The following is a 25623-nucleotide window of genomic DNA, read 5'->3' as shown; positions in this document are numbered from 1 at the left end:
TGCACCCCAGCCGTAACGCCGGAGTCAACCAAACCCCGAAGCGAGTTCGACCCGCCCATCCTCCGTGACGTCACGCGACCGACGTCCGCCAGATCGAATGGCACGGAAGGATGACTGGAAGGGGCGGGTGAGTCGGAGGCGCGGGCCAATGGGTGAGCAGAAGCGGCCCGGTGGGAGGCGGCGCCAAGCCATCAAGCTAGTGCGAGCAGCGCGTAGTAAGAGGCGGCGGGGCTTTATGGCGGTCGCCGGGCTTCGGCGGCCGATGTCCGCGGCGATCGGGGGCAAGTAAACGGCCCGGCCTCCCGGTGACGGCGCCGACCGAAGGAAGGAGCAGCGGGCGGGACGGGGACGGAGCCGGAACCTCGGTGCGACGAGCCCCCAGGTGGAGGCGGGCGGGCGGGCGGTGGGCTGCTGGAGGCAGCCGTTCGGAGCCTGTCGTCGGGTGAGCGCTCGGCTGCCCGGTCCCTGCCGGGGGTAGGCCGCGGGTCGCGGGCTGCTGCGTGTCAGGTGAGCCCGGAGCCCGGGGAGCTGCTGCAGCCGCCGTGCCTGCGACCGCCCCTCTGCCCACCTGCCCGTGTGTGAGGTCAATACAGATAACGTGCGGCGCCTACACGCGGGCTGGGTCCCAGATGTCAGCCTGTAGATCATCCCTCAGTCCAGCATAGAGTGGGTGGTGGGGTGATTGGGCCGGGGAGGGTTGGTGGTGACTGGAGATACATTTTATTCTGCGTATTCCTATGTGACAGGATCATATTTTAGGGTTGCCTGTGACCAGGTCGCCTCAAAGTGCACGCTTGTGATTGTGTTCGGCACTCACTGTTTCACTCTTGTTTTAGCAGTGCTCTGTCAGACCTCTTGTGCTGTCTCAAAGCGATTTGCATACAGTTAAGTACTTTTCTTTCCAAGGCGTTGTGCTTTATAAATGCAGTTATCAACTTTTCAACCCCTCTTCCCTCGCAAACCGTCAGCCCCCCCTATTCAGCCTCTCTTTTCACACGCCTTGTTGTTCCCAAATAACTTTTGGTCCATCTTTCTTGGAGCCCCACAGGAAGGGTCTCAGCCCGAAACGTTGACTGTTCATTTCCTTCCACCGATGCTGCCTGACCAGCTGAGTTCCTCCAGCATCTCGTGTGTTGCTCCAGATTTCCAGCATCTGTAGTCTCTCTGGTGTCTCTAAATCCTTCCAGTCAGGTTTCTGCCCCCATATCATTACTGGAGTAGATGTTATCAAAGTCATTGATGACATCCTTTGTGACTATGATGGTGAAAATAACCTTTCTCTGCTTATTTGCAGCCTTGATGTGGTGGACCATGTTATGTCTTGCTCTCCTGTCACCCAGCAGTGGGAACACATTTGCATTCCATGTCCAATTGATCATACCCAGAGAATCACCTACATTAGTTTCTCATTTCCTCTAACAACGTTAGCTCTGGTGTTCCTGCCTTTCATTCTTTACTACCTACTCCCCATCTCTTTTCCCTCCCCCTAAAAAAAACCATCCTTAGCACCACCTATTTCTCATCTACATGAGTCATTGAGTTATACAGCATGGAAACAGGCCTTTTGGCCCAGCTTGTCCATGCTGACCAAGATGTCTATCCAAGCTATTCCCATTTGTCTGCATTTGGCCTATCTCCTTCTAAACCTGCACCTTTTCAATCCTTCAGCAGCTCCATTGAAGTAAACATCACTTGTGTCCACACATACAATTGCGATTCTTCATGTCCTCAAATTTTCACGCGCACATCCGACGTTTCCTCCTACTAAACGTTGCGAAAAATAAAGCCATTGTTGACCCCTTCAACAAACTTCATTCCCAGGGCACTCCATCCCTCTGCCTGATAATTGTTTGAAGCCCAGCTTGTTCTGCTGTCCGTAAACTTGGTCTCATTAAAATCTTTGCTGTGTCCCAATTTGCACCTGGTTACAAATTCTTCACTCCTTGGTTTGGTTACCAACATTGGTTCCTGGTTGACCAACATATCATTTTTAAAATTGTCATCTCTTTTCACTTCTCCTGGACATTCCCTTTCCTCAGTTTCTTAAACTTACAACTCTTCAAATGGAGGGATGTGGATATTTTGGAGCCATTTGAACATTCTTGCTCTTTGCATTGGTACCCATGTCTTCAGCTGACTTAAGTTCTTGAATTCTTTGAACCTCTCTCTTTCTCCAAATGGTGGTACTTAAAATTCTGTGAAGCTTTTTGTCATCTACCCAGAAAATATTAATGTAGCGTGGTATCAAATATTGTTTGGTAGCAGTAAAATAAAATGCACTGTGATGTTCTACGATGTTAAAGGTGTAATATGCTGTTGTTGCTATTGTAATGCAGGAAAATGCAGCACTAATTTGTGTGCAGTGGTGTCCCACAATCGCTAATAAGATAACACTTGTTTCACTGATTTTTATTTTTGGGAGCAGTGGGAGAACCTCCCTGCACTCCTTTCAACTGTGCTATAGGATCTTCAGCAGGTAGATTGGTTTCTGGTTCAGCATCTCATCTGAAAGGTAGCCCGTTGTATGAACAATGGTGGAGATCCAGTAGACTGAATTATTTGCCCAAGTCTCTGGTCTGGGGATTTATTTTGGTCAAGGAGCAAATAATAGTAGAAGTAAGAAAAATCATGTTTTAGAATATCTATTGAATTTGGAAGCTTTTTGGCCATTCATTAATAAAAAATTGAATGAGAGTAATGAGCAGATTTTTGCATTCTCTGTCAAAAGCCATTACATTTTTCAATTGAGCAGTCCTGACTTCAAAATCTATTTCAGTAAATATTATCATTTTTTTTCTAATAAGTGGGAAATAAAATTAAAATGTCTGAATTATAATAAAATACTTATAGGATTATAATGTACTTATTCTTGTGTCGGTAAGAGCCCTTTTTACATATCAAAAATCAGAGTGAAGAAATTACCTTTTCATTTGCTTGTCCAGGATTAGAGTGTCTTTGTGTTTTCATCTACACTGACGTTACAAATGTGATTCGGAAAGGGGGAATGTCATTGCCAGTATTCTCTGTGATTTAGGATTTAATTGAATCAAGTATAAGAAGTTTGGGCCCATTAATAACTTGCGTAATTGATGGTTATGTCTGAATGTAGATGATGAATTCCTGCAATGTATACTCGATGGATTTCTGGATTAGTATGTTGAAGGACTGACTGGGAAACAAGCTGTTTTGGATCTAGTACTGTGCAGTAAGAAAGGTTTAATTAATCTTTTTTGTAAAAGGGCCCCAATGAAAAAATGACCATTAATATGATAGAATTTCACATTATGTTTGAAAGTGATGTAATTAACTCTGAAACCAGGGTTTTAACTCCAAAATTGAAATTGAGAGGAGACCTGAGTATGGTAGATTGGGAAACTAAATTGAAGGGTACGACAGTGCACAAGCAATGGCTAGAATAGAGAAATATTATGTAATTTGCAGCAAGTAAGCTAAGGCATAAAAAAAAGTGATCCAAACATGGATTTCAGGAATAAACCTTAGATTTGTATTTAAATCTAGGGCTTATCAAGTTACCAGAAAGAGCTGTTACTTTAGGATTGGGGAAAGTTTTAGAATTCAGCAAAGAAAGCACAAATTAATAGATCCTTTTCAGGTTGGAAGGCTGTGACTATTAGAGGATCACAGGGATTGATTGTTGGAGTCCTAACTATTTGCTGTTGAGATTTGGCCAAGGCAATCAAGTGTAACATTTCTAGGTTTGATGATAATACAAAACTAATTGGGAATGTGAGTAGTGAGGGTTCAATTCCGGCTGCTGTCTGTAAGGAGTTTGTATGTTCTCCTGGTGTCTGCGTGGGTTTCCTCCGGGTGCTCCGGTTTCCTCCCACATTCCAAAGGCATACGGGTTAGGAAGTTGTGGGGATGCTATGTTGGCGCCGGAAGCATGACGACACTTGCGGGCTGCCCCCAGAACACTCTACACAAAAGATGCATTTCACTGTGTGTTTTGATGTACATGTGACTAATAAAAATATCTTGTGATGATGCATAGAAGCTGAGTGAATGGGCAATGGTATGGCAGATGGAGTACAGTGTGGGGAAAGTTAGATTATCCACTTTGGTAGGGGAATAAAAACAGAAATATCAGATTCTTAAATGGTAACAAATGGGAAATGTTGGTGTTCAAAGGGATCTGGGTGCCCCTGTATATGGTCACTGAAAGCTAACATAGGTGTGAAGGCTTTTACTGTGTACAATGGGAAAGATGTCTTACTACAGCCATATAGGGCCACTATTAGCAGGTAAAAAACCTTGACTGTTTCCTCGGGTGGCAGGACTGTCACATGAGAAGAGATCAAGTAGGTTTGGTCTTTATTCTCCAGAGGTGCCTATGTTATGCAAAGGATTGAGTATGTATAATATGAAAACAGAATATGCTGGAAACACTCAGCAGAACTGACAAAGCGTCTTCAAGTTTTGACTCCCGGTTTCTCTTTCTACAGATAAATCGTGACTTGCTGAGTGTTTCCAGCATTTTCTTTCTTTATTTCAGATTTCCAGAGAGGTGGGGTATTCATTTAGAGCTTCAGCCCAAATAAACTTGCCATTGATGCAGAGTGGTACCTCAGTGAATAAAACCTATAGTAAAAGCATGAGGATATGGTGGGGGGTGGGGGGGGGGGAAGAAAACAGATGCTGGGAATAGCTAGTTAAATCTTTTTCTGTGGAAAGAACAAAGATTTGTGTGTCGCGGGCCTTCACAGCTACACTGATTTTAATGAACAGCTAAATGTTTGATGCTTAACTTTTGTTTCTAATATCAATATTCTGCTTTATAGTTTCACCCTTCCTGTGAAGTTTGCCAGAAAGAACTCATGAAAATGAATCCTAATTTAATGCTTATGGCCAATGTGTTGAATAGTAGTTTACAGTTAACATTAGGTCCATCTTAAAAGAAACCATTTCTCAGTTCTTTGCAATGTTGATATGATTTTTAGTTTTGTGTGAAGTGTTTCATTTTTCATGGTGTATCACTCTTGCAATTCAGGAGAACTTTGGGATTGAACAGTTTGGGAGTTGAGCTGTAACTGATGTGTCAGTAATGAACCTCTGGATTAGATCCCTAGGGATATGAAGAACTATAATTGAAGTGTTAGTAATTTAACATTGATCTCTGTCCTGATGAACTAGTGGACAAAGAAATTGCTGCCCAGAAAAATAATTAGGTCACAGATTCTTCTACTAGATTGAGCTGAGTTTGCTTGTATTGGCTGTGACGGTAACAATTAATGCAGGTGGGGGAGGGGTGGGCGATGGGGTGCAGATTACCTTCTCTGCTCCAGAAGCTGTTCGTGTCTCAGCTCATGATGGGTGAAGGCATGACTAGGTAGAAAAACTGCCCACCTACTATCAGCCAATAATAGTTGCCACAGCAGGAGTGCTTGTTGAGACTAAGGAAAAAAGAATTTATTCTCAAAATGGGTAATTAAGTAAGTTTGTAAAACACAAATTTCACAAATGTGAATATTAATACCCTCCCATGCGCTTAATTCCATTCCTATAAAAGGTTGTAAGGCAAAGAATTTGGACCTTGTGATGTAGATGATAAATTACTGATGTGCGCAGAGTTGAATTTTTAAGGCACTGTTAAATCAGACAGCAGAGTCATTTTGTCATTTGTGCTAATACTGGAGAGCTGATCAATGTAAGCATCACACAGGTGATTTAATCCTCTAAATATTCCTTTTAATGAAGTTAATTTTGAAAGGGATCAGAGGGATAACCTCTGATCTAACACTGCTTGACTTTAAACTACTATTGGCCAAGCAATGCTGCAGTGAGTTATTTGCCTTTTTGAAGCACAGTTGTTAAGTCACAAATCATTGATTTGCCTATAAGTAACTCCCAAGTTTTGCATGTATGTTTTCCAGAGTATGAATCCTAAATCTTGCACTCTGGACAAGCGATTGGTACTTCTGGTACACAACTGTCTTAGTGTAAATATTTGCTTACATTTTCACAGGCTACTAGCTTGCTCTTTTTTTGTTTACTCAGCCAATTCTGATTGAAGGTGAGTACCAAGTTCAGGAAAGATACCTCTGTCCTTGTACAATTTTGAAACCTAGTCTCGGGGATAATGTAAAGTCCACAGATTATCAACTTATTGGAAGTTAGTTTTTTGACTGGAAATGTGAGAAAAGAAGTGATTTTGAAGTTGCAGAGAGGCAGAAGGATGTGGAGAATACAAGGATGTCTGTGATTAAAGGTCTCAAGGAAACAATTACTTTAAAAGCAGCAGAGACAAAAGGAAAAAAGAAACATTTAAAATGGAGGAGTAAAGCCACATCTGTAAAATTTGAAAAAAAACTTTAATTCACTCTTAGGTTGTGGGGCCTGCAATATACCCAGATGGAAACAATGCGCCTACCAGGTGTGTCCTGCCTGTGGATTGCGGGGAGGAGGTAGAAGTGGGCTGTGCAGGTTTGGGGACCATGAATCTGGATGCTGTGCCCATTGTTTCAGACTACTTTTGCACCAGCAAATTTATTTCTTCCTATCCTGATTCTTCTTCCTCCCTACTTGCATCCATGACACCACTGGAGCCCTCTTCTATTTCAACAGTTTCTAGTTTCTGGGTCCCGGCCATCTCATCTTCACTGTGGACACCCAGTCCCACTATGTCTCTATCCCACACCAGGATGATCTGAGTGCCCTTCACTTCTAACTGTTCCCCTTCTACAACCACTCCGTTCTCTGGCAGAACTCATTTTTACAATGACACCATGGTTTTCTGTCTACACCAACCACTCCCCTTCTTTTGCCAATTCTCTATGCAACCTGATGTGGAAAGTCTCATCAGAGTAGATATGACCAGGATGGAAAAACTGGAGCATGGACTGTTGTTGCAGAAAGCATGGTGGGAGGAGGTGGAATCATGACAACTGTGGGAGTTGGAAGGCTTGCAATAGATATTGCTACTTTACCTATCCCCTACTGGAGAGAGGGATGTCAAGAAAGGAAAGGGTAGAGTTGGATAAAGTGAGAGTAGGGTGGAAATTGGCAACAAAGGTAATATAGTCCTATATGAATGCAGGAAGCAGTATCAATACAATCATCATTTTATTTTGCTTTAAGTGTAATAGTGCAGATGTTTTGGCCTTAGACCACACACCAGAGTAAATTGCTTGCAGTTTCCTACACAGCAAATATACTGGGGAAGCTTGTGTCAGGTGATGTATTTTATTGATAAGATTATTATTTAAAATCAAAGCGGTGCCTTTAAAAAGCACAACAGGATATTTACTCTGCAACTCCATAGATTTGGATTAGACAAATTACCAAGGTGCTAAACAATAGAAAGATCAGGATATTTTGAAGAATGTTCAAAAGAGATGAACCAGGAAACTTTAGTCCTGTGAGCCTTGCATCAGTGGTAGGGAAATTATTGGAGAAGATTCTTGGACAGGATTTTCTCTCATTTTGAAAAGCATGGTTATCCCTAATATCCGTGCTTTTCAAAATGTGAGAAAATCTTGCATTTCCAAAAGCACGAGGGAAGGTTCTGTCTCATTTTTTTTCTGATGAAGTGACAAAGATGATTGATGAGAGTAGGGCAGTAGATTTTGTCCACGTGGACTTTAGTAAAGCATTTGACAAGGTCCCTTCTGGTCCGAAAGATTAAGTCAAATGGGATTCACAGTAAGTTTGGTAAATTGGATCCAAGATTGGCTTGGTCGTAGAAGACAGAGGGTAGTCAAAATGGGATAACTCCAGTGCTGCTCTTTTGAATATTGCCAGTGGATCTTTTATGTATGCAAAGACCAGATGGGACTTTAGTGGGACTCCCTCAGCGCAGCACTCTGCACTTTTGTGCTCGTGTTTGTTGTGAGGGTGTGCAACTAACTGAGCTGTTGCTTTGAGGAACACCAAGAAAGCTTGTTCCAGATTGATAGATCTTTCAGGAACTCAGCAGGTGATGCATTTATTTATAATTGGATATTCCAAAGTGCAAAGTATTCAGCAATTAATGAAGTCTGTAATGTGTTAATTCTTTTTTAAGTTAGAAGAGGAAGTATTTTGCTTTTCCCTTCCACCTCTATTGCATATTCAAATTGTTTGTTGAGACCTGTTAAAAATGTTGGTTTGCTGTGGATACCTTTTGTAGTTCAGTGAAGTCTTTCCCCCTCCTGTACGTGGCTTCCTTCCTGTTGCTTGCTGGAATTGACTTTCTGTTCATTTTCTGCTTGCAGGACCGTGGAACCCAGGTATTTAACAGCTTGTAATCTAAAGCAGAAATTCTTGTTTTTTTTGTGTACTTATCATTTTTCCAACGTATACTGAGGAAATTGCAAGTGAACATACAGTGCAGTGGTTTCTTTATAACAAGTGAACATATAGAGCAATGGTTAAAATGGGTCTTGTATCGTTCAGTCCATATAAACTGCCTTCTTTGCAGAATATAAAATAATTGTAACTTCATCAGATTGACTCTAGTCCTAACTATCCTCATTTTCCGTATGGTATAAAACTGCTCTTGCAACCTTCAAGCAGCTTTTAAAAACCTGATCGACTTGCGCTTTGCTAATCCTTTCTGAACTTGCCACCAGAGAGAAAGATCTATCCAGGGTATTGCAATAGAATGGTTGTAATGTGTTTGTCAATACTGAGACAAGCCAAAAAAAAAATGCCTTGTGCTTACAGTTTGTGAAAAATTGGTATTATTGTTACATGTACTGAGATACAATAGAAAAACTTGTCTTGCATTCAGTTTATACAGATCAATTCATTACACAGTGCATTGAGGTAGTACAGGGCAAAACAATAAAAGTGCAGAATAAAGTGTTATAGTTACGGAGAAAGTGCAGGGCAGGCAGACAGTAAGGTGCAAGGTCATAATGAGGTAGATTGAGGTCAAGAGTCCATCTTATCATACTAGGGAACCGTTCAATCGTCTTACAATAGTGGGATAGAAGCTGTCGTTGAGCCTAGTGGTACTTCTGTATCTTCAGGCTTTTGTACTTTTTGGCCGATCAGTTCCCCTTTTTTCCATTTTGTGTGCCTGGATCTTCTTTAAAGCACTGCCCCTAAAATGTGACTTTTTCCTATATCTATTTTGTGCACAATTGTTCAAATAAGAAACTATTCAATTTGATCATGTTAAACCAGGGTCCCATCTAGTCTCTGCATATGTAAAGGATATCACTGTAATATTTCAAAGAACAGCACTGGAGTTATCATAGAGAGTCATAGAGTAATACAGCATGGAAACAGGCCCTTCGGCCCAACTCGTCCATGCAGACTATGGTGCAATTAGTCCCTTTTGCCCGCGTTTGGCTCATATCCCTCTACGCCCAGGATGAAGGGTTTGGTCAGAGACATTCTGGCACACAAAGCAGTCATTTGGCCCAGTGAGGCCATACTAGGTCTGAAGAACTCTTGTCAATCCCATTCCCTTGCTCTGAGCGCACCAATAATGAGACACAAGCGACTGCAGCTGCTGGGTTCTGGAGTAAAGAAAACAAGGAGTTAGAGGAACTCAGCAGGTCAGGCAGCATCTGTGGAGGGAAAGGGATGGTCAACATTTCAGCTCAAGATGACCCAAAATGTCATCTATCCTTCTGTCTCCACTAATGCTGCCTGACCCACTGAGTTGTCCCAGCAGCAAAAAGTCCAATCTGAGTTGTAGAAAAGACTGAGCAGAGGGCATGATGTTACCACACAGTAATTCGAGTTCAAATCCCACAGCAGTTGTAGAATGTAATTTCTTAAAACTAGATTAACAATTTACTCATTAGTAATGATGATCACAAACACTGCTAAGTGTCAAAAGCTCCTCCCTGGTCCAGACTGGTTGATACTCCAGACCCACCACTCTCGTCAACTCTTGAATGATCTCCAATGATCTAGCAAGCCACTCAGTTCAAGACAATTCATGATGGACAATAAATGCCGGCCTTGCCCAGGAGATATTCACCTCGGTGGGGGGGGGGGGGTGGCTTTTGCATGGAGTTCAGAAGAATGAGAGGTGATCTGATTGAAACATTGTTCTGAGGGGTTGTAGACAGATGCTGAGAGAACATTGGAGAATCCAGAACCAATGGGCATAAGCTCACCTATTTAAGATGGGGGGGGGGGGGGTAGAATTTCCTCCGATGTTTGGAAATCCTTGGAATTCTCTGCTGTGAGGGCAAATCATCAAAGTCAAAACAAGTTTTGGGCTGTCAGGAGTTAAGTGCCATGGGAAACAGTTTTATCCCTGTTACTCACACAAACCAAACATAAATCAATTATCTGGTCTTTATCACATTGCAAATTTTTGAGATCTTGCGTGCAAGACGTGTTACCCATATCGCTGTTGAGATTACATTGTGAAAGTATTTGATTGGTTGCAAAACACTTTGGGGTATGCAGAGGTAAAGAAATGTTAGTTATGTAATAAATTTCATGATTAACTCTGTTTCAAATTCCTCATGTTTATCCAGGAGAAGGAAAATTATTCAATCAAATAATACAATTTGAATATGCAATATGGGTGGAATGTCAAGTCAAATATTCCCTTTTGTATCTTTATAAAGAAAAAGGGAAGAGAATTAACACATAGACTTCATTGTAGTCATTAATTGCTGAATATTTTGCACATCAGAATTTCCAATTATAAATGCATAAATCACCTACCTGTTGAGTTGCTCAAAGGTCTGCCAATCTGGTATTGGTGGAGTTTGTCCCACAAACAATCAGTCAAAGATATTTAATGTAGAACCACATCTGAATATACCTGCAAACATACAAATTAGGAGTAGAAGTTGGTCACATGGCCCCTCAAGCCTGCCCAGCCATTTAATAAAATTGTGGCTGATCTGATTGTAACCTTGTCTCGATATTCTTGCATGCTTTTAAGGCACAAATGGGGTCCATTCAGTCCATGCTGGCTCCTAGGAGAGCAGCCCTATCAATCCCATTCCATTTCAGCCTTTTCTTTCTGACATGCCCATCAACTTCCCTTTTGGCTCTTTTGCCACTTACTAACACCAAGTAGTAATTTACAGTACCCATTTAACCTACCAGTTGTCTTTGGGGTGAGGGGGAAAAACCTGAGCATTCCAACTTAGAATTGGTTTATTATTGTTAGGTGTACTGAGATCTTTTGTTTGTGTGCCATCCAGGTAGGTCATTGCCATACACAAGTACATTGAGGTAGTGGAAAGAGAACAGAATGCAGAACGTAGTGTAGCAGCTACAGAGAGTGCAATGCATGTAAGCAAATAAAGTGCAAGGGTCACGATGAGGTAGATTGGGAGATCAAGAATTCGTCTGTAGCATATGAGAGGTCCATTCAAGAGTCTGATAACAGCGGGATAGAAGCTGTCCTTGAGACTGGAGGTACGTGCTTTCAAGCTGCTTTATCTTCTGCCCAATGGGAGAGGGGAGAAGAGAGAGTGACCAGGGTGGGAGGGGTCATTGATTATGTTGGCAGCTTTCCTGAGGCGGCATGGAATGTTGACAGAGTCAATAGAAGGGAGGCTGTTTGTGTGATGGACTGGGCTGCGTTCACAACACTCTGCAATTTCTTGCAGTCTTGAGCAGAGCAGTTGCCGTACTAAGCTGTGATGCATCTGGATAGGGTGCTTTCTATGGTGCATCTGTTTTTAAAAAAAAATTATTAGCAAGAGTCAACAGGGACATGCCAAAGTTCTTTAGCCTTCTGAGGAAGTAGAGGTGTTGGTATGTTTTCTTGGCTGTAGCATCAATGTGGCTGGACCAGGACAAATAGTTGGTCCATGCACCTAGGAACTTGGAAGCTCTCAACCATCTCCACCTCGGTGCCATTGATAAAGACAGGGGTGTATACTTCACCCCACTTCCTGAAATCAAAGACCAACTCCTTTGTTTTGCTGACATTGAGGGAGCAGTTGTTGTCTTGGCACCATGCCATTACACTCTTTTATCTTTCCTGTACTCCAGTGTTGCTGTGGTTTGAGATCTGGCCCGCTGTGGTAGCGTCATCTGCTAACTTGTAAAGGGAGTTGGAGCAGTATTTGGCTGCCCAGTCATGAGTGTATAGGGAGTATAATAAGGGGCTGAGAACACAGCCTTACGGGGCACCACTGTTGAGGATAATCATGGAGGAGGTATTGTCCCCTGTTCTTGCTGATAGCAGTATATTGGTCAGGAAGTCAAAGATCTGGTTGCAGGGGTGGGGGGTGAGGCACGCAGAGTCCTTGGTCTAGGAGTTTGGAGCTGAGTTTGTTTGGAATTATGATATTGAAGGTGGAGCTTTAATCAACATAATTCATGCAGTCACTGAGCAAAAGTTCCAGTTCTACAGAGACACCACCTGAGTTCCAGATCGAATCCAGCTCCCTGGAGCCATGAAACACCAGAACTAACTGTGTGCCACTGTTTATCCCATGTACCCTGGCAAACTTTCACACCCTTGCTTATCAAGAATCTGTCTACATCTGCCTCAATAATATTTAAAGACCCTTGTCTTCTGCCCTTTTTGAGGAGAATTGCAAAGATGGGTGAACCTCTGAGAAACTTAGCCTTGTCTGTCTTAAATGGGTGATCCTTTATTTTAAAACTGTTAACAGCCCTCACCCCAAGGTTCTAGATAGTTCCACAATAGTAAGTATCCTCCCCTTAGTAAACCTGTCAAGCCCCCTTGGGATCTTGTATGTTTCAGTCAAGTTGCTACTTATTCTTCTAAATTCCATGTTTAACCTTTCCTCATAATACAACCCACCCATTCCAGATATTGGTCGTGTATATTACGTCTTTCAACACATCAACATCCTTCCGTAAGTAGGGAAGTAGCACTCCAGATGTGGTTTTGCAGAGCCCTTTACAACGGAAAACATTACAGTTTGCATGTGGTGTAAATGACTTCATGGCATTTTAAGTAATACTTGCTCCTTAATAACATCTAGGTACAGAATATCCAAATTCCATGTGGAATATGATTCCCTTAAACTTTTGTGTATGTTCTAATCTTTATTTTGTACTCTGTAAAATGATTAATATATTGGCTTGAAAATCAATTCTTTTTCTTTTTGATGTGCTGTCTGTAATAATTCTTCAATGTGAATTAGCTATTCAAATAACTTTTTGATCAGTATTGCTCCTGCTTTGATCAAGAGTCTGATAACAGCGGGATAGAAGTTGTCCTTGAGTATGGTGGTACGTGTTTTCAAGCTTTTGTATCTTCTCCTTGATGGGAGAGGGGAGAAGAGAGAATAACTGGGGTGGGAGGGGTCTTTGATTATGTTGGCAGCTTTCCTGAGGCTGAAAGTGGGTGCAGAGGAGATTCACCAGGATGTTTCCTGGGAACACTTCAGCTATGAAGAGAGTGGATAGGCTAGGTTTATTTTTCTTGGAGCTGAGGGGGAGATTTAATTTGAAGTATACAAGGTCTTTGAGGGGTGCAGACAGAGTAGATGCTGAGAATTTTTTTGCTTTAGCAGAGATATCTATAACCAGAGGGAATAAGGAAAGGTGTAGGGGATTTGAGGAAGAATTTTTTTTCACCCAAAAATAGTTGGAATCTAGAGTGCACTTCCTGAGGGGGCAGTAGAAGGAGATATTTGCACAGCATTTAAGGATTTGGATGAGCACTTTAAAAAAAACACCATGACAGAGTATGGGCTGAGTGCTGGAAAATGGGATTAGTATAGCTCGGAATTACATACCAGGCACAGTGCTGTTGGGCCAAAGGGCCTGTCTCTGTGCTATATGTCTTCAGGTAAAGTTAAACCATTACTGTATCCAGTAGTATACTACCTCTGTATTTGTATTTTGAAAATATGACCAGAAATTGTTTCTAGCATGTTCAGTTATGTTTCATGTATGGAATTATAGATGGTTACCATGGTGGCAAGCATTCTGTATTGGTGGCCCTTTGCAAAATTGAGTACGGGCTCTGCTTTGTCTGGCCACTTGGTTACAGACCTATCTATATTAAGTACTGCAGTGCAGCAAAATCCATACTGGTTGAGATTGTTTTAAAAAAAAACACACAAATTGTGATGCAAAATTACACCATCATATGGCAATCTAAAATTAGACACAACTAATATGTAAAATAATTGAAAGTATATTCGCAGCCTTTGCATCCTAGAGAGGGTTTAAGTTGCATAGCTAATTTACTAAATATATTGGCTAAATTGTTATAGATAAATAGAAGCCAGTATTGCCCAAGCTTCATGGACCCTGCTGAGAATGTTGAATGCCTTAATTTCTGTGCCAGTTCAGTTAGCAATTCGACTTTCAGTCCAATAGCTTATGCAAAATCTTTCAGAATTGTTCTCATTGACATCAATTTACATCAGGGGCAGCAGCCAGATTTCAGTTTGTAGTTTTTCATTTGCCTGAGTTTTATTGATTTTTTTTCTCTAACTCCTTTAAAACTCAATTTTATCCAGTTTTCCAAATTGAGCAATCAATTCTTTTTATTAAAATTACTCATCAATTTAAAAAGCATACTTTTTTTCAAGCAAGTCATGGTGCTATTTGTTTGGTGTTAAGATGTTGGTTAATATTAGCCATCATACACATTGCTTTTATTTAAAAAGTAAGGAAATGGAATTAAAATAACTCTAAATTAGAGTTCATGCTGGAAGAATTTGGATAAATCTAAAATGTAGGTAGTTTTCTTTGTTATAGGGTTATTTTGTGAATAGAAGATTTTTTTTTTCCTATCCAAGTAGAGAAGTTTAAAGATTTACCTTTTTCTCTTGTAAAAATGTTCTATTCCTGCTATAATCTGACATGTACCTCCTTTTAGAGTCCTAGAGTGATACAACATGGGAATGGGCCCTTCAGCCCACCAGTCCGTGCTGACCCTCAATCACCCTTTTACACTAATCCTACATTAATCCCATTCTTTCTATTCTTCCCACATTCCCAACAACTCCCCCATTTCCTCCTCACCCCCTGATTGTGCCACTAACCTACACACCAGGGCTAATTAACCTACCAAAGTGCACCATCTTTGGGACGTGGGAGGAAACTGGAGCATTCGGGAGAAACACAAGTGGTCACGGAGAACGTGCAAACTCCACACAGATAGCATTTGGATTGAACCTGGGTCTCTGGCGCTGAGACAGCACCTTTTGGGCCACCTTTTTTTTTATATAAAAAAAGACATAAATTGCACCCAAGTTTAGAAATTCTGACCTTAGAATGACGGCAGTTTAATTGAAATAGATTTGATCCAGTGCATTGTTTGAGCTGCAGCTTTATTCTTCGGGATTTTGACTGAACACTAGCCAAAAAAATGGTGAATAATATAAACTCTTCCTTTTCTAAAGAAAACAAAATCAAGTCCTCTTTGCTTTAATCCCCTTAGTTACTCATATTTGTAAAGTCCACTTTTTTTGGTGTGGGTGGGTTTGTTCACTTTTAACCACTAGCAAAATTATTCAGCAATTGATAGTGTTTTATCTCTCTGAAAAATTACTGCTGTCCCTGGTAATTTAAAAAAATAAACCAAATAATTTAGCTAATGGAAAGTTGCCTTTTACAAAACTTTCTGTTTTGAATAAACATTGTTGAGGGCTGGGGAAGAATATTTTGGGATTAAGTCCTGAATAGCTTGTTGATTATGAAGTATGGCATTTTTCATTTGAATTGTGTGTCAAGTAGATAAAGATCTCAAGCTTATTTTTTGGATTACTAAATCTCCCTCCAAAATAACAGTGGGTCATCTGCTTTGCTCCAGTAACCTGTGACTACTTCTATCTCCCACCTATTTTCCACACCCCCAAATGCTCCTAGGCGCATATATCTCCTCACCAGAGCCTCATTGCTCTTCAACATCTTTATATGGTGCTGCCTAACCTTAGGGCAGATCCTGTAAACCAAACTACCAAGGTTTTCCTTAGAATAGAAATGTCATTCCTCCACTTTAACATGCTGCCAAACTCGAAGTTTTCTCCATTGTACCAAACTTGAGCAGCTCTTACCAGCCTGTCACCTCATTACTCGCTGCTTTAGTGTAAACCTATCTCCAATATGTTGAGTTGGTTACTAACATCTCATGCATCCCTGGCTTTTATTTTTTTTAAATGTAGCCTTGATAGTAATGCACAGTGCAGTAGTTGCAAAGTGGTTTATGGGTTTGAACTCTCTATGAACAATGAAGATATAGAACATAGAGCAGTAAAGCACAGAACAGGCCCTTCGGCCCACAATGTTGTGCCGACATAGCTATTCCCTCCTACCTACAGAAGGCCCATATCCCTCTATTTTCCTCTCATTCATGTGCTATCTCACTCATTCAAGTTAGGAAACAATTCTACACTCAGATCGTGTTAGAACTCTTCCCCCTACCACCTGCTAATGAATCTAACTTAATCTTGTATTAGAGCTACACAGAATCGTTGGAGAGGTGGGAGTTTGAACGTAATTTGGAGGAATATAAAGTTCTGAGGTTTGTGGGCTGCAGGGAATTGCAAGAGAATTTACTAAATTATATTGTGATTGTTCATCAATGTAATAAAATGCTCCCAGGTAATTTGAGCAGTTAATATTGAGACATGTAAAGTAATATTGGGGCATAAACCCTTATTCTATGCAGTAGTATTTTGTATGATAATTTATCAAAATTCACGAAAAAAACCAGATTTACTAACCTTGTTCATAGAACTGGTTTTAAGGGGCATCTGAAAAGAGTAGAGAGAGGTAGAGGGCTTTGTAGAAGGCATTCCAAAGCTTGTTGCCCAGTCATATGATAGCATGGCTGCTGGTAAAAATTGGGGATTTGTAAGAAGTTGGAGAAGTGCAAATATCTGAGAGTAGTTGGGCTGGAGAGCATTAGCAAGTCTGGGAAGGGCAAATTGAAAACTTTAATATCAAAGTGTTGCCAGATAGGGAGTCAAGATTTACCTTTGATTTTAAACTTACCTTTTGATTCAGAGTACACTGTACTTCATACACACATATATTTATAGAGTGTAATGTTTTAAGTTTCCAGATGCATATCTTTTATACATTTTTTTCCTCTAAAATTGGTATATATAAAAGAATTGTAGTTAAACTAACTGCAGGTCCTGTGGCGAGGTAGTGATGGATACATGGGAAATTATGAAGAGAAATGGCTGAGATTTCTAAACAAACATTTCACATTGAGTTTCATGGCGGAAGGCTAGAAAACCGACCATAAACTTTGAGGTAGCAGGGTCCAGTGAGAGTGAAGAACTTGAGTGGATTGAGTGCTAGAAATGTTAACTAGTCTAAAAGTTAACGGATCCCTGGTGTCATATGGCTTTAATTCCAGGACTCTAAAACAGATGGCTGCCTTTTTGAAAAATCCTCAGATTCAGGAACAGTCCCATTGGATTAGAAGATACCTAATGTAACACCTCTAAGGAGGCAGAGTGAAAATTTGGAACGTTAGATTTGCAGCTTGACATCTGTTGTTGAGCAAATTATTAATAAACTGATAAAGGATATTTGGACAATCATAATATGATTGGGGAGAATCGTAGTGGTTTTGTGAAAGAGAAATTATGTTTGACTTTGAGGATATCTAGCAGCATGGGTAAAGAGAAACCAATGAATGCAGTAAATCTGATTTTCTTCTTTCAAGTGGATTTTGATAAATTACCATACAAAATACTAATGCATAGAATAAGGGTTTATGGAGTAGGTAATGTGGATGAAGGATTGGTTAATAGATTTTAAAAAAAACAATAGGAATAAATGTCTTCGGGTTGGCAGGCTGTTACTAATGGCGTGACTTGGTGTTGAGCCCTCAAGCTATTTATAATCCGCATTAATGACTGACGAAAAAGCAAACTGAAATGTATTCAAGTTTGCTGACATTACAAAGCTAGGTAGAAAAATGAGTTGTGAGGTGGTTGTAGAGATTGAAAAGAGAGGCAAGTTAAGTCGGCAGGCAGTAAACAAAGTACAAGAATGTGAGGTTATTTCTTTTGGTAAGAATAGTAAAACATGACCTCTTTCAGATGGTGGAAATGCAGTCGGTGTACATGAGGGTTTAGGAGCACTGGTACATAAAACACAAAGTTAACATGTAGGGTCAGCAAGCAATTAGGATGGCATTATTACAAGGAGGTTCAAGTACAAGAATAAGGAAAATTTTCTGAGATTGTACAGGTCAATAGCATGACCACATTTAGAATTTTTGTTCTTCCCAAAGGATCTACTTGTCTTAAAGGTGAAGAGATATAGATTTATTAAGTTCATTCCTGGGACATAGGGGGATGAATGGTGGTGGTTGGTGACTCTTGTACTCTGAAAGTAAGTAGGATTTGCCTACAATTCCCTGGAGTTTAAATGAATTAGAGATGATTTCATAGGTACAGGAATATAATGAGAGGGTGGGTGCAGAGAGCCTGTTCTCTCTGGAAATTCTGAAGCTAAATGTAAAATGTGAGGTCAATAAACTGTGTGGTGCAAATACTATGTTATCACTAAGTATTTTGCAAGTAATTAAATTTTATTTTAGAAATGTACGACTAGAAATGAAGGAAATATCACACTACACAAAACACTATAAAAATAAATGACTAGGCAATACTGTCCTGCTTTGAGAGAAGTATTGTGCCTATGTTCACAATGTTAGGTAGGGATGGCATGATATGAATTTTGGAGAAACATGATCATTATTTAATAGAGTTGGTCTGATTTTTTTTTAAAAAAACAACTTTGTAACAAAGCAGTATTGTGGGGTATGATGTCAAATTTAATGCTCCATCAAAGAGTGATATTTTCAGCTTAGAAGCAGTTGTGCAACACTTTTCTGTTAGATAACACTTCATTTTGGAGTGAAACAGGTTGATTCGTTTGGAGAAGGTGTAGGCTGAAATTGAAGGCAACTGGAATTATTCCACATCCAAAGGCTTTTAAGATTAAATAAACTTTTGTTTTTAGGAAGGTGTATGTTATTTTCTCATTTAGTATTTTACAGTTTCATATTTTAGTTTGTGCTTTACCTTGAAAGGGAAAATTCTATAAAACATCAGTGCTTTTTGATCATAAGAAATCACAAAAGTATTTGATTTAAATGCTGCAAAACAAAGGAATTGGATTTGAGGGGTAACAGGTGGTAGAATGAGAGTTGAAGAAATTGAGATGAGCCCCGCAACACGTGCACTGTCCAGATTTAGAACCCCTAATTTTTCCAAACTCTAGATAATATAGGGTGACTTTATTCAATCTTATCCAGTAGGCTACCCCTCTTGTTCTTGTAATCAATCTGGGAACATTCCTTTGGAAAGTATATCCTTCCTTGGGTAAGGAATCCAAAACTTGATGCACATTTGTGCTATCACCAAAGTCCTTTATATTTGAAGTGAGGCTTCCTACTTTTGTACTTCAACTTCGCTGTGTTAAAGGCAACATTCCTTCATAATTACAACCTGTATGGAATTTTTCAATTTGTGTAAAAAGGCACACAAATATCTCTAAATAAGAACATTTACTGAACTTCAACCACTTTTAAAAATGATCTGATGTTTGCACAGTAGTAGCCTAGCCATGAATATCATAGTGAACTGAACAAGTGATCTACTGAGAGGTAATTTGCACATCGTATTGTTTTTCAGCACAAGCCGCTTCTGTGTTAATTGGTGTGAAGATTTGATTGTAATGTGCAATGGCTGATTGATTTGATATGATCTTGGATCGTATGTGTTTTTTTTCTTTAATTTCAGGATCTGGGCATTGCTGGAAGAGTAGTATTTATTGCCCAGCCTGAATTATCCCTGAAAATGTGGTGGTGAGCTGCTGCCTTGAACTTCAGCAGTGTGCGCTAATAGTGAAGGCACTCCCAAAGTGCTGTTGGGTGGGAAGTTCCAGAATTTGGAACCAGCAACATGTTTCTAAGTCAGGATGCTGTGCAATTTGAAAGGAAACCTGCAGATGATGCCCTTGTCCTTTCTGATGGCAGAGATCATAGGTTTGGGAAGTGCTGTTTGAGTCTCCTGGTTGAGAAACTGAAGCATATTTTTGTTGATACACTGCAGCTATTGTGTGCTGATGGAGGAGGAAATGAATATTTAGGGTGATGGATGGGGTGCCAGTCAGGTAGGCTGCTTTACTCTGGATGGTATTGAACTTGAGAATTGTAGGAGATCCATGCAAATTCTGTTATGCCCCTGATTGTGGATGGTGGAAAGGCGGAAGGTAAGATGCTTACTGCGGGATTGGTCAAGTGGTTTGGCTTGCAGTTTCTTTCCCCTTGGATGTCAGACTTGTACTAAAGATGTCAAGCCTGCCCAAGTGGGAAGGTCATTGATCCAATCACTGAGTTTGTTGTGAGTGCATAATGCAGACTGATAATGCAGTGCAGTACTGTGGGGGGTTTCTGCACTGTCCTTCTGCTCTGAGGAATATGTAAATGATCCCCTGACAGTAGTTGTCCCATTGTCCTTGTTCTTACCGATGACTCATCCAACAGCAGAGCCAGACATTTCTTTTTTAGGCATGTATCTCATTACAGTTTGTGGGACCTTGCAATGTTCAACATTAGCTCTTGCACTTTCCTAAATTACAAAAGTGGCTGTGCTTCAAAAGTACTTAATTGGCTACCTTCTCCTTGGCTGTACGTGGGGATCCAGGGTGATTTGCGTCCACTCCAGTTCTGAGATAGCCTGAGGCCATGTGGGATCCACATGCTCCTCTGCAGATGGGTTATGAGGCACCTTACAGGATGAATGGTTGGGTTGTGGGGGATGCTGTTTCTGCTTTTTATTCTGTGCGCTCCCAACATGTGGACTTGGGGATTCTCAGTGCCATCCCAAATACTACTTCTCCACTTTGAGCGGGCATCTGCCAGTGACTCCCTGGAGATGGTGGGAATGTTGCATTTTTTTTCAAGGAGGCTTTAAGAACATCCTTGAATCTTTTCCTCTGATAATACATTCCCATGTCAGAGCTCAGACAAATGTCTATTACAGGAGTCTAGTTCAGACATGTGGCCTGCCTAACATTCATTTTATTTATTATTCAGTTTTGAGATCTGGCCATCGTTGGCAAGACCAGTGTTTTATTGGCCATGCCTAATTGCCCTTGATGAGCCGCCACCTTGAAGTGCTGCAGTCCTACTAGTGGAGGTACTTCCACAATGCTGTTGTGAAGTGAATCCCAGGATTTAGATCCAGTGATGGTGTAAAGAACTGGTTGTTATATTTCCAAATCTTGATGTGTGACTTGGATGGGAACCCATAGTGGCAGTATTCCCCTTTTGCCTACTGCCCTTAACCTTCGTGGTGATAGAATTGTGGATTTGGGAGGTGCTGTTGGAGTAGACTGGAGAAGTAACTGCAGTGGATTTTGTAGCAGCTACTGTGCTAGTGGTGGAAAGAGGAGGGGTATGAGTATTTAAGGTGGTTGTTTGGATACCTTTCAACTGGGCTGCTTTGTCCTGGATGGTCTTGAGCTCCTTGAGAGTTGTAAGGGGTATGTATTCCACTGGCTGCTAATTTGTGCTTTGTAGCTGGTGGAAAGGCCTTGGGGTGTTAAGAGGAAGGTCACTCAATAGCAAGATATCCAGACTTGCTCTTGCAGCCATGGTATTTATGTAGTTGCTTCTGTTGAATTTCTGGTCAGTGATGACTCCTGGGGTATTGATAGTGTAGGATGTGGAGTGACAGTGCTATTGAATATCAAGGGTAAGTGGTTAGATTTTGCCCTCGTTGCAGATGGTAATTGCCTGACTTTTTTCGGGTGTGAATGTTACCTACTACCTATTAGTCCACGTTTGAACGTTGCCTCTGTCTTGCTATATGTAGGCATGGGTTGCTTCACTTGTGCAACCATCAATGAACATCTCCACTTCTGAATGAAAAACACGATGGTACTGGAGGAACTCGGCAGGCCAGGCAGCATCCGTGGAGAAAAGCAGGTGGTCAACGTTTTGGGTCAGGACCTTCCTCGGGACAGTAGTCCTTTGTTTCCCACTTCTGAATGATTGTGTTTGTTGCTTTATAACTGGCTGTAAAGTAATTGGGATGATATAATAGCGAATAATACTCCAAATGTAAAGCTTTTCCGTTTTTAATGTTAAATTAACAACAAATTTGCTCTGTTCCTCCAGAAGCTTAACAAATCCTATGATCAGGTTGAAAATTAGTGAGGGAGATAAAGCGTTTTTTTTAAAATAATTAAGATGACCTAGTTTATGAGCTACTTTGAGATAATGGCACAGATTTTTGAGATCAGCAGTGAACATCCTGGGTCTGCTGTTGCACTGGTACTTGGTCACAGACTCCAACAATGATTAAAATTTCAGAATGAAGCCCATACTTGAAAATAGACTTTGATTGACATTAAATGTTAGTTAGTGTCTTCTTATTTAAATTGGACAAGCCCTAACTTTTCTTTCTGCCTTGTTCAGAGGGTAGCCACCAAATAGGTACTGTGATGCCACACTTTTCCATGTATTTCATTGCCTTATTTCTTGATGAGGTACCAATATAGTTAAGCTTCTGGAGGAACAGAGCAAATTGGACAGCAGCTTCCTGAAATCTGTGAACCTGCATATGCACATGCTAGGAATTAACTGAGTGCCGACAGCTTCATTGAGATGTTTACAGCAAAATCTCGGCCATTGTAATTTTCGGTACACTTTGAATTATTCTGTTTTTTCATTTGTACCTCCTGTATTACTAGTATGTAAATGGTTAAATGATTTAATACATCCAGTTTATTTTTTATATATAACTTGCAGCTTCTGAAGTATTCTGAGTGGTTTACGTTTGTATACTTGGGGGGGAAAAAAATCAGAATAGGATTCTTAATTAACAGTTCTAAAATCTGTTTTGCTGATTCCTTGGATGGGTCAGTGAGCTCAAGTAACAAGTAGCTGAGCCATGCGATTAGTCCTGTGATCAACAGTGAGCATGTTGTAAATAGCTGCAGCTCATGTTCCCCCCCCAATCCCCCCCCCCCCCCCCGTTTATTATTGCTGACAGATGTTGAGATATCTCATTTGATTAGATCCATATTTCTAGCTTCTCCATTGTTTTAAGACTCTGCTGACATTTGTTGTTTTCACAAGGAATGGTTGCCACAGCTTGGTAAATGCCCAGCAAGATGGAACATAGAACAGTACAGCACAGGAACAGGCCCCTTCGCCCCCAATATCCATGCTGACTATGATGCTGATCTAAACTTATCCTATCTGCCTGCACATGGTCCATATCCCTCCATGTCCATATCCTCCAACTGTGAGGATATAGTAAAGAGCTGCAGCTATTTACAACATCTTCACTGTTGATCACAGGACTAATTGCATGGCTCAACTACTTGTTACTTGCCAGATGTGTGTCTAAATGTCTCTTAAATGTTGCTGTTGTATCTGCCTCCACCACTTCCCCTGGTGGAAGGAGCAGAAGGAAAATATTTATACAGGGAAGAACGCATCTCATCAGTGTAGTTGATGCTTCCCTTCCTATTTTCTCATTTGATATGGCTGCAACACCAGAACTATGCCCTGTTACTGAAGTAGTATCTGACTCCTTTCTGATGGTGAAGAGGTCTTGAGCCTTGTTGCATCTTGGAGCCTTTTATATGTAACATATTTAAAACAAAACATGTTTAATTGTGTGGACCACTTTTAAATATGCAAAGCCTGAAATCAACAGAATTCCCTATAAGTGTCCAAACTATGAATAGTATTTTAAGATTTATTGAAGGGGAATTTATTTATTGGAAGGGTTTGATTTTTCAAGAAATTTGATGTAATTTTATTTGTAACAAGCTGTCCTTTCATAAAATACTTGTGAGCTAAACTAAAATACTTTATACCTGGTAAATACATACGAGCGGAGTGCAGGAAATCTCCTCCTTGGGGTCCTTGGTGAATAGCAGGAGAGCCAGTGTGTAGTCTAGAAGCAATATGCATAATTCCCTCAGTGAGAAGACAGGGACCTGCAAGTCTCTGGTGTCCCAGTAATTATTCTAATGTATCCAATACTCTGGGTCAGATTTGGAGACTTTTAATAATTTTATCTCTATGTGGATAGTCTGCATGTATGAATGCAGTTAATAATATGACTTTTTTTTGTTGATCTCTCCAAACCTCTGACTTCATCGATTGAGAGTGATTGTGGAAAATCTTTCTCAAAATTGCCTGCAGAAATTCACCTCCATCTTGTGTATGCTACATGATGTCATGCAAGCTGTGATCTTAATCAGTGGGTCCACAGTAGACCAAATCTCCCATGGACCAATTGATTCAGCCTATGCTACCTATTCGCCTGCCCTGTCAAGCTTATCCCTCTCCACCTGTGGGTGCCACTATGACCTCATTAGCCATCCCATAACCCACAGAACTAGACTGGAAGCAAGTCATCTTCTATTCCAAGATACTGTTTAAGAAGGAGAAATACAAAATTTTCCTTTTCTCCATGATATCAGCAGTGCCAATCAATGAAAGTCGGAGGATTTGCGCTTGATCAATTTTACTTGCAACTTGATGATCAATCACAATGTTTTTGGGAAGTGATCTGTCATGCTATATACCTGAAAGAGTTCTTGCCTCCCCGTCCACCTCCCCCACTTGTAATGAAGGGAAATTAAATTTATTTTTGGAAGCATTTTTAGCATTTTTGCAAATGAAGAGTTGAGAGTAATGCAGGTAGTACACATCCATGGGAAGAACTGTTTGTGTGAGATGTATAGTGGAAAGGTTGAGAGTTCTTTAGTGTGGTAAGAGACTGCGGATACCAAGAAAAATGTGATGTAATTATCCAGGCAAGCAGTGAGTGTGCCATTTTGCAGCATTAATTAATAAGGCAGTTCACATGAGAAATCTGAGGTTTTGATCAGAATTTTTGATCAAAACTGACAGCAGTCTTGGAAAGCAGATAAAATACTAATTCAAGAGCCAGGATGCTTTCAAATTCTTCAGGTTGGGTGAAGAAATGGATGTACCATTGATTGAATTTGTATTGAAGAAGGATTGTGAGCAAATATTGCCTATGCTAAATATATGAAATAAAAGTAAGATGCTGAGCAAGTTAGATAATATCTGTTTCTTTCTCTCTACAAGATTATTAATCTTTTCTGATCAAGGTCTATTGATCTGAAGTATCATCTGTTTCTCTGTTCATAACTGCTGCCTTATGTGCTGAGTATCTCCAGCATCTTCTACTTTTAATATTGTGTTTTTACATACTTGAAGATTAAGAGCAGACAAGATGGTTACAAACATAACCTTATTGCAGTTTAAGTAAATCTAGAGTTTGCATGCAGTTAGACAACACCAGGCATTTTTTTGTTGTTGTCCTCCACTGTGAATAAGTGCTGTGCTCCTACATAGCTTAGATAACTTTTTTTTAGCCCAAAAATGTTAGGTGGGCTTGACTACTTGGAAGCAGAGAAACAATTCTAAATTGAAATTGGTTTGTGCAAAGTGTATAAAAACAGTTTTATATTGTACACTTGGAGTTTAGCTAATGATATTTTTTAAATGTATTGGAATGTTAATTACCTTGGGTAGCAAAAAGCAAGCCACAATTCTCAAACAATCTGCAAAAGTTAATTTTAGCTGTCTGTCTCTCACTAAAATGTACACCACAGGTAATTATAGCTTCTATGGAAATTGTAAGGAACAACATTTAATGTGCCTTCACCGACACCAAAGAGCATGATAATTTTAAGAGTCCATTTATCAGCCTGATTAATTGCTGCTTGGTA

General features: G+C 40.4%; 1 protein-coding gene across 1 annotated transcript in view; it reads left to right on the top strand.

Moving 5' to 3' along the window:
* The first annotated feature begins 214 nt into the window (after positions 1–214).
* The window catches only part of scai (suppressor of cancer cell invasion), a 95264-nt gene continuing 69855 nt past the window's right edge, over positions 215–25623 (top strand). The window contains 1 exon segment of the mRNA XM_052036997.1: positions 215–507. The gene's annotated coding sequence lies outside the window, so the exon portion shown is untranslated.

Source organism: Pristis pectinata, chromosome 23, assembly GCF_009764475.1.
Source record: "Pristis pectinata isolate sPriPec2 chromosome 23, sPriPec2.1.pri, whole genome shotgun sequence".
NCBI lineage: Eukaryota > Metazoa > Chordata > Chondrichthyes > Rhinopristiformes > Pristidae > Pristis > Pristis pectinata.
The sequence above is the reverse complement of the archived record's forward strand: the minus strand, read 5'-3'. Positions and strand labels throughout refer to the sequence as shown.